At 29.7% G+C, this 9,453-nt stretch overlaps 1 long non-coding RNA gene across 3 annotated transcripts; it reads left to right on the top strand.

The window, feature by feature from the left end:
* Positions 1-5,261: 5,261 nt before the first annotated feature.
* LOC25482077 (uncharacterized) lies at positions 5,262-8,659 on the top strand. Of its 3 annotated transcripts, none has more exons than XR_003008752.2 (4): positions 5,262-5,507; positions 6,103-6,320; positions 6,532-7,992; positions 8,125-8,642. It is a non-coding gene; the product is annotated as an uncharacterized lncRNA (long non-coding RNA). The 3 variants fall into 3 exon arrangements; XR_005645614.1 differs by having other exon boundaries at positions 5,272-5,507; positions 6,532-6,750; positions 7,378-8,659; XR_003008751.2 differs by having other exon boundaries at positions 6,532-8,642.
* The last annotated feature ends 794 nt before the right edge of the window (positions 8,660-9,453 follow it).

Genomic DNA, 9,453 nt, shown 5'->3' with positions numbered 1-9,453 from the left:
ATGTCTAAGAAGAGTTACTCAATATTAGTAGGGTCTTACTATCCATTGCCCTTAAGGCAATGGTTAAGGAAGTCAAAAGTAACATGTTTGCATTGGTTTCAACAACATTTTGACTTTTAAAAAGTTAAATTTATCATTTTTCTCTATTTTCCAATGCTATATTTCTATTTTTATCTCTTTATCCAATACCTCAATGGCAAAGATTAACATTCTCCATATTAGTAACTCAACAAACTTATAAATTGAGTTACTCAACATCACTTACTCAACTAAACTCTTTCTCCCAAACGATTAAACCTCTTATTCATCCCCTTCCTCTAAACCACTCGAAATCACCACATTATTAACTGAAACATTTTTATCAATTTAAAGATTAAATGATCTACTAATTAAAATGATCATTTAACACCACCTCACTCAACCAAGGTTGAAAACAAAGTGTTGCAACCATTCTATGTTTTCTTCGACATATTCTCACTAAAATATCTCCCTTCACAATTTTCAACAACCTTCGTAATACTACATATCACCACCATAATGAGTCTCTACTTCCTTCCCAGTTAACCAACCCATTTGAAAGCTCATTTTTCTTAACCAAAACTTTATATCAAATACTTTCATTTTCTCTCCTTAATATCAAACACCACTTTTCTAATAGAGTTAAATATAAAAGTTATTCTAACCTAAACCTACCTTTTTATTTTGGTAAACACACTTGTCCCGGTGAATCAAATGAATTGTAATAGCCTCCTCACTCCCAAGTCCCATCCCATAAATAAATAAATACTCCCTCCGTTTTTAAATATAAATAAAATTGATTTTTTTAAGTTCATTCAATTAATGATGTATGTGGTTAATATTATTGACTACATACATCATTAATTAAATGAATCTAATAAATAAATGTTGCTTATATTTAGAAACGGGGAGAGTAAATAAAAGACTCAATTTTCAAAATAGTACATGAAAGTGCTTTGAAAAAGGAAAGGAAGTATGTAACACCTCGTTTTCCCAACATAAAAATTCCATTTAATAATCAAAGTTATTCACGTAAACGGAATGCTACACTTCTTTTCTTAAAATCATAAACTGAATAAATAACTATTTATCCTTTAAAATTCAATAACAAAATCTTTAATACTTTGCAGCGGAATTTATTCAATAACTAAAACAGTCTTTGGCACGAAGGCCTCTTCATAAATATCTCATAAAAATCCAATCTAAAAACATAGTCGTAAATCTTCAAAAACAATACGTAAGAAATAGAAAAACAATAACAAGTTCTCATCCCGTTACGTATCAGAGCACCTAAAGACACACGCGAGAGAAACCTCACACGATAGCAACAACAACAGCTTAAGCTTGATCACCTGCTAGTTACCCATGGTGGGTAAACAGAAGGGGTGAGATTTCACAAAACAATAATATCAAGCATATAATTCAATAATTATATTTAACAACATAAATAACATCATTTAGTAATAATAATTCTTCATGTAATAATTCTTAATAGTTCAACCAACTTCTAATTATCATTTACTTCATACTCATCACATTATAAACATCATCATATAACACATATTAACCAAATCATAACAACATAGATCATCACATCATAATCATAGTTCATATACAACATAACAACATCATTAATTCATAATAATAATTATTCATCAAACATCTCATTATCAATTCATGAATAAAAGACAACTTATCAACTTTAACATAACCATCATCAAGTACACTTAACAACTCATAGATATCATCATGTAATCATCATCACTAATAACTTTAAAACAACACAATGTAATCAACATCTCACTACAATAATAATCATATACGACACAACATAAATCATCATCTTATAATGATATGAACAACACATAACATAATATTCACTTAATAATAATTAATCATATATAGTACAACATATTCATCACTTAATAATAACACTTATATACATCACAACATATAGCATCATAATAAGATCATATAATCAACATCGTAAACAACATCATAACATTATAATCAGTATCATATACAACATCATAACAACATAACAATATCATAATCAATATCTTAAACAACATAACAACATCTTAGTCAACATCATATAATTCACATCATAAACATCGTATAATCTTCATATGTACTTCTTTAACAACACATGGGTAGAAGACAACTCGACAACTCATTGACTCGACAAATGCGACAATGCAACTTAGACACTTATATGCATGTGGTACCAATCGTCATCATAAGTATTAATATACTTTAATCGTGCGGAGGACAAAGCTCAATGAATGCTAATGCATGGACTCTATCAACAAGACACCTTAATCAACTTATCACTTATACATCCAATAATTTGGAGTTCATCATCAACTTATTCATACTAATAATCGTGCGGAGGACAAAGCTCCTAATATAATTCAATAATATTTCAAGTAATGCATTTAATCATTAAATCATATTACAAACAACTTAGCAGTTCATAACAGCAACAGAAACAGCACAAGCAATTCACAACATAACAATATTAATATGAAGTATCAACAACTTAAACATCATACATCTTCCACATAAGTCATATAAATATTTCACATAACCAACAACAGCAACATAGGCGACATGTAAACATCTCAAGATATAACAATATCAAATGATAATCAACAACAACTCATGCAACTTAGTTTAACAATAATTGCAGCATAATCAATTCATATCAAGCTTAATAACAATTCATTTCAACATCTTGATCATTCAATAATATTTCAAGTAATGCATTTAATCATTAATTCACAATATATAATATTCTCTCATTGATCATATCATCAAAGTAAATCATATTCATCACAACAACAAAATAGCATCAATCAATAATGATAATCATCATATATAACAATTACAAATGCATGTCATCAACATCTCAATCATCAAACATAATTCATGCAATATATATCTAATTATATAACATTATAAATATCATCAAACCATCTTAATCATTATCTAAGGTCTAATGACAGTTTCTACATCTTTTTAACAAGTTTCCACCGTTTATTCATTAATTCTACAATTTTAACCTACTTTTCAATTCCTCAAAAACTCATCCTACATCATGTTAAACCTAACCATTGATTCACATACTTAATAGAATTGCAAAGTTAGTCTCACCCTTACCTTTGGATTGATCGACGAAGGACTCTACCGCTTTCTCTTCTCTAAATGGATATTAAACCGAAGAGGGATTATGGTCTTAAGAACACTTTTAATTCCGAAGGGACAGAAAGGAGTAGAAAAAGAAGAAAGACTCGTCAACATAAGTCAAAAGAGGGAGAAGAGAAGAAAAGTACAGGAAGCCTCAACTGTGAATTTCGATGTGTAGAATGCACTGTGTGAGTTCTCTATTTATAGAGATAATTTACAACTAATACGTGAGAAACTTTGGAAACAAGTAATGCACCTATTAGATCTAGTAATTAAATATATCAATTGAGTACCAAAATATATTATATTAAGTACAAAAACATATTATTCAGTACAAAAATATATTAGATTGCCTACCAAAATCTCAATATTCTATTCTAATATATATATATATATATATATATATATATAAAATATTTATACAACAAATAACAATTATATCTCTATAACAAATATATTTCTATAACATATATATATTTCTACACCAAATAAGAAATATATTTCTACACCAGATAACATATATTTCTACACAAAATAACATATATCTCTACACAAATTAACATATATTTCTACAACAAATCATGTGTATTTCTACAACAAATAACATTTATTTCTATAACAAATCACATTTATTTCTGCAACAAATCATATGTATTTCTATAACAAATAACATTTATATTTCTAAACCAAATAACATATATATATATTTCTAAATCAAATAACATATATATTTCTAAATCAAATAACTTATATATATTTATAAATCAAATAACTTATATATATTTCTAAATCAAATAACATTTATATTTCTAAACCAAATAACATATATATATATATTTCTAAATCAAATAACATATATATTTCTAAATAAAATAACATATATATTTCTAAATCAAATAACATTTATATTTCTAAATCAAATAACATATATATATTTCTAAATCAAATAACATATATGTTATATTAATAAATACCAACATATATCATAACAAAATATCACTCATCAAAATAAATCATATAAATCATACAAATCATATAAGTGTATTCTAAACTCATTAAAAATAATCAAATAATTAGAGAGGGCGTTACAAAGTACACCATCAATGAAATTGAGACGGATCACAAAAGAATAAGTGTGTGTTTGGTATCGCGGTGGTGAGAATTGATTTTGATAGAATTGAATTTGAGAGAATTGATTTTGGTTAGAAGTGAGTTTGATCTGAATTGATTATGTTTGGATACACTCATTTAAAAGTGATTCTTAGGAGTTGATGTTGTTTGGGTAGTTTGAATCAAAATTGATTTTAAATGGGTAATGACCAACTTACCCTTTTAATTGTATGCTTTTAGAACATCTTTTTAATTGTATTTAAAACTAAGTATCTCATCTACATTTTAGATAATTATTTCAACATGTAATACATGGATTTTTAATGCTTCAGAGATACATTTTAAAATAATTTTAATTAATAAGTTATAATTAGTAATATATTTTTATCATTTTAGGTAACAATTTATAATTAATTTTAAAATATTACAAATTAGGTTGTCATTATTATTATAACTAATAAATTCCCTAAAAAACTAATAAATAAATTTTAACTCTTTTTCTAAGGGTTATAATTTTCATCGTTGAACAGTTTTACATTAGGCCATCATATTTGTTTTTATTCCGGTCAATCTGTTTAAAAAAAAATCTATTCAAAATTAGAATCATTTCTACTTTATATAAGTAGTCAAATTAATGTTGCATTATTAATTTAATTATTTATGGATTAATAAAAGAAAACTTTAAAATTAACACTTTCAATCAAAAAAACTACAAGAATTCTCCAAATTACTAACCAATTCAAAATTGCATCACTGAGGGATTTAGGCCCTCAGTAATTACTGACGGAACAAACCTCAATGATACACAAAAAAACCCTCAATAACATTAGTGACACGGAATAAACCCTCAATATTTCAGACATTTCGCCGATAAATTGGCCAATGACGAATTTGCCTTTGATTGACTTTTTCCGTCAATATTGACAATAATACCCTTCATTAATTTGCAGAATTCCCATTCAGTTTCATTTCTTCTTTCCCTTTCTCTCTCATCTGAGAACGCGATCTCTATTCTTCTCCCAACCAAAGCAAGCGACCGATCATTACATCCACCACCACACCACCGCTGGTGAGCCGCGACCACTCTCCTCCTTCTCCATCCATCACCGCTGCATACTCCTCCATCTTCTGTTTCGATTCTTCAGTTTAGAGACATCTCTCTCCACAACAAACCCTAATTGTTGTAACTTGTAAGTTAATGTGAAATTGAATGTAATTGTCTTCAATTCTGATTCTGATTTGATGATTACATATGTTTTTTACTTGATTGCCATGAGTTTTCCTTCCATCTGTTGTTTTTAGGGTTATTTGCAGTGGAATTGTGTTGTTTTTAGGGTTATTAAAATTACTCATTCTTTTCTATCAAATTGATGCCATAAGCTTGTAATATCCAGTGCTGCAAAGTGATAACGGTACTACATTGTAAAAGCAGTTGCTACAATATGTAATTTACTGATAAGTGATAACAGTACTACATTGTTTTCTCATCTAAATCTGTTAACATTTGAAGACTATTTTATTGTTTCAATTTGTTTTTCATGCTATCTGATGCAAAACTTTTTTCCTAAAAGAGAATAATAAGCAGAAAGCAATGGAAACTGTAGTAGTTTTAAAACAATGAAACAAAGATGTGTTTTAAAGCAATGGTGTTCGGAGTCTGGTTAAAACTATCAATAAATAAAATAATTTTTTTACAGGTGTTTAGCTCCTTATGAGCAGATTATTACAATAAGAGTTCCAATTTGTACTTTGGCTGTTGGCTCTCATTTGTGATTGTGAATGCAGATTATCAAGGTCTCACCAAGTCATTCAATCATGGAAAGATCTATTGCTCCTCTGTTACAGCCAGACTTGTAAATATGAACATAGGAATTCCATATGATAAATTACATATTTTGCCTCTAAACCAAAAGATTGAAATAGCTGGTATTAGCGTGACTTGTTTGGATGCCAACCATTGTCCAGGTTCCATACTTATACTCTTTGAACCTCCGAATGGTAAGGTGAGGCTTGGACCAGCTTCCTTATAAGCTTAATTATCTCTTTCCCTTTCAAATAAAGGATATTTTTTTGACAATAGTTGCTAGTAAGTAACTGAGAGTATGATATTATTTGCAAAAATGTCGCTAGTGCTTACAATGGTACTGAGTGTATACATTTATGAGAATTGCATTAATGAGCTAACTTAGTTTTACATTTATGCGTTGGTTGCAGAGGAGTCTGAAACAGACAGTGAAGAGTCGGATGTGAGTGGTTCTGATGGAGAGGACACATCTTGGATCTCATGGTTCTGCAATCTCAGAGGAAATGAGTTCTTTTGTGAGGTTGATGATGATTACATCCAAGATGACTTCAACCTTTGTGGATTGAGCAGCCAAGTGCCTTACTATGATTATGCTCTTGATTTGATTTTGGATGTTGAATCCTCTCATGGTGAGCTTTCCTTCATATTTTGTTGGATTTATTGTACAAGCACTACGCCAATTTTGAGATTTAGTAGCGCTAATTTAATAGCACTTGTATGGTTAAGTAGCTTTTTCACAATTTTATTTTTATTGAATTTTAATTAAATCTGTTACCAGAAACTTTGTGAAGTTTTTTGGCTAAGTACTAATGTGTGTTTGACTTCAGTCCGTCCATACTGAAACATATGTATTATCTATTAAGTTAACCTATATCTTCTCATTAAAAGAATTCAATTTGAACTTGCAAAAAAAAAAAAAAAAAAGAATTCAATATGAACTTGCAGAAGAAGCTGATTTGTGATAGAGAAATTTGTATAGGCTATTAAACTTAAAACTAACGGAAAAGTATATAAAAGTGACACATTATTACAATTCATGATAGAACTCATAAGTGACATTAGTCTATCTTTTTTACAAGTGACACATTATCACAATTCTTAATGGAACTAATAAATGAAAACAAAATATAGAAAAAGTGAAATGAAAATAATATTTATTAAGAAAGAATTGTTATGTCTAGTAGTACCTTAAGGCTTTATATAGCCAATTAGACTAACGGTTGTTTTAACGAGTTTCGACGCATTGTTTTTTTCAGTTTTAGGAGTTGTGTTATTACCAGCTCGTTGTGGGTGTTTTTGGCTGGTTTTTTGTTATCTTGAAGATTTTTAGCTTTGGGTGTTTGGAGTTGTTCAGAGGTTTTTTTTCCTGTTTTATGGTGTGGGCTGATTTGGGTATTGATTTAGATGGGATTCAATGGCTATCAAGTATGTCTATATGTGGGACTTAGCATTGAAAATGGCTATCACATGGCTTCTTTTACTCAAAATGAAACTTACGTCATGTAGTACAAAGTGAGGGAAGCTTTTGATGGAAGCTTTTGGTAGGTTTTAGGTTGAGAATAATCTAAATGATTTTGTGTAACAAAAATTTTCATGTTGCTGTCTTGGGGATTCTAGTGCCGTGTCAGCATGGAGATTGGCTCAGCATGGTTTGTTGCTGTCTTGGGGATTCTTTCGGTTCTGCTGTTTTCTATTGTCCTTGTTATTTTTTGTTGTCCTGGCCTGTTGTTGGTGTATTGTTCCCTTGCCCTTTTAGGTACTACTTGTGTCGGGGCCTGTTGTTGGTTTGTTGTTTAGGCTGGCGCGGTCTGAAGACCTTCTGCAGCTGCTGGTATGTTGTTACAAAAAAAAAAAACTATGACTGTGTGAAGGTTTGAATGCATAAACTCTCACCTCAATTTTCTTTATTATTTTGATTTTGTCACTAAAATTTGTGGGTGTTTGAGATGTTTGAATTGTTCAGTTAATGTTAATTTCTTGTTTCATTTTTTTTTGTTTTCTAGAAGCTTTGATAACACGTTAATTGACATTTAAGGGTCAAGCAACATTTAAGAGTTTCCCTGATAGCTCGGTATGGTGGTGATCACTTTTTGCTTGACACACTAAAGACCATGTATCCTTCAAGCGTTTCTTAAGCTTGGCAGTTATCTCCAAGCTGAGGCAGATTGTACAAAAGCAATAAGTCTTGACAAAAAGAGTATGAAGGCATGCTTCCATACAAGTACAACTAGAGAGATGCTGGGCTACTACAAAGAAGCAATTGATGATTTTAGATATGCCCTTGTACTTGAGCCAACCAACAAAAGGGCTGCTTCAGATGCTGAAAGATTGAGGAATCTAATACTCAAGAAGAGTTGAAGGATTTGCAAGGATTTTGAGTTAGGAGGGAGATCAAGATCAAATTTTCCTATATTATGATAATTACTTTATTATGTTAGTTTTTAGATTGTACGAATATTATTGATATATTCATGGTTTTGTACGAAAATGATTTATGGATTGTACGAATATTATGATGATATATCTCAATTTAATTAATTTTTGTCTTATTAAATTAAAACTTTATTTCATTAATTTATTTGTGTTTAATAAATTTTATTTATTTAATTAAAATTAAAAAGTGGAAAGGAATAAAAAAAAGTGAGCAGTACATTATTGGCTGAAATTTCCGTCTGAAATTTCCGTCAGTAATGCAGATCAATATAAACATTATTGGCGGAATTTTCCCTCAGTAATGCAGAGGTAGTTTTCACAAAGCATTACTGAGGGATTATTATTCGTCAGTAATATGTACTACTGAGGGATTTTTGGTGTTACTGAGGGATTAAAAAAAAATTATTCATGTTAATTAATAAAATATGTTGTTATTTTTTATATGAATCTGTCAAAATATTAATGGACTTCTGGAGCCCAGTCCCAACCTCTTATCCACTTCCTCTACAACAAAACAAAACAAAAAAAAAAAAAAACACCTCTTATCATCTTCTCCAACGAGAAAGGGAGAGAAAGAGCATTCAAGGTTGCAGTGCAGCGGCGGAAAGAAAAATTAATCATAGAAAAATCATCACACTGTAGTCATGTTGAAATAGAAGTAATCGTTTACAGATAAATGGAAAAAAAAATAAAAAAAAAATTAGGGAAACAGAGGAGTCACAGAAAAATTGATTCTCAAATTGTGTTCAGGTGCCGCAAAAACTTCAATTTGTAGCTTCGTTTGAACCTGCGTTTGAGACTATTATCACGATTTGTTGAATCGCTTTTGCCGATATCCAAACACCAAACTTTTTGGTGAAACCACGTTTTGAAAAGTGAACGCACGTTTGAAGGTGTCA

The sequence above is a fragment of the Medicago truncatula genome, chromosome 1 (genome assembly GCF_003473485.1).
Source record: "Medicago truncatula cultivar Jemalong A17 chromosome 1, MtrunA17r5.0-ANR, whole genome shotgun sequence".
Lineage (NCBI taxonomy): Eukaryota > Viridiplantae > Streptophyta > Magnoliopsida > Fabales > Fabaceae > Medicago > Medicago truncatula.
Note: the sequence above shows the minus strand (reverse complement) of the source record. Positions and strands in the feature narration are given on the sequence as shown.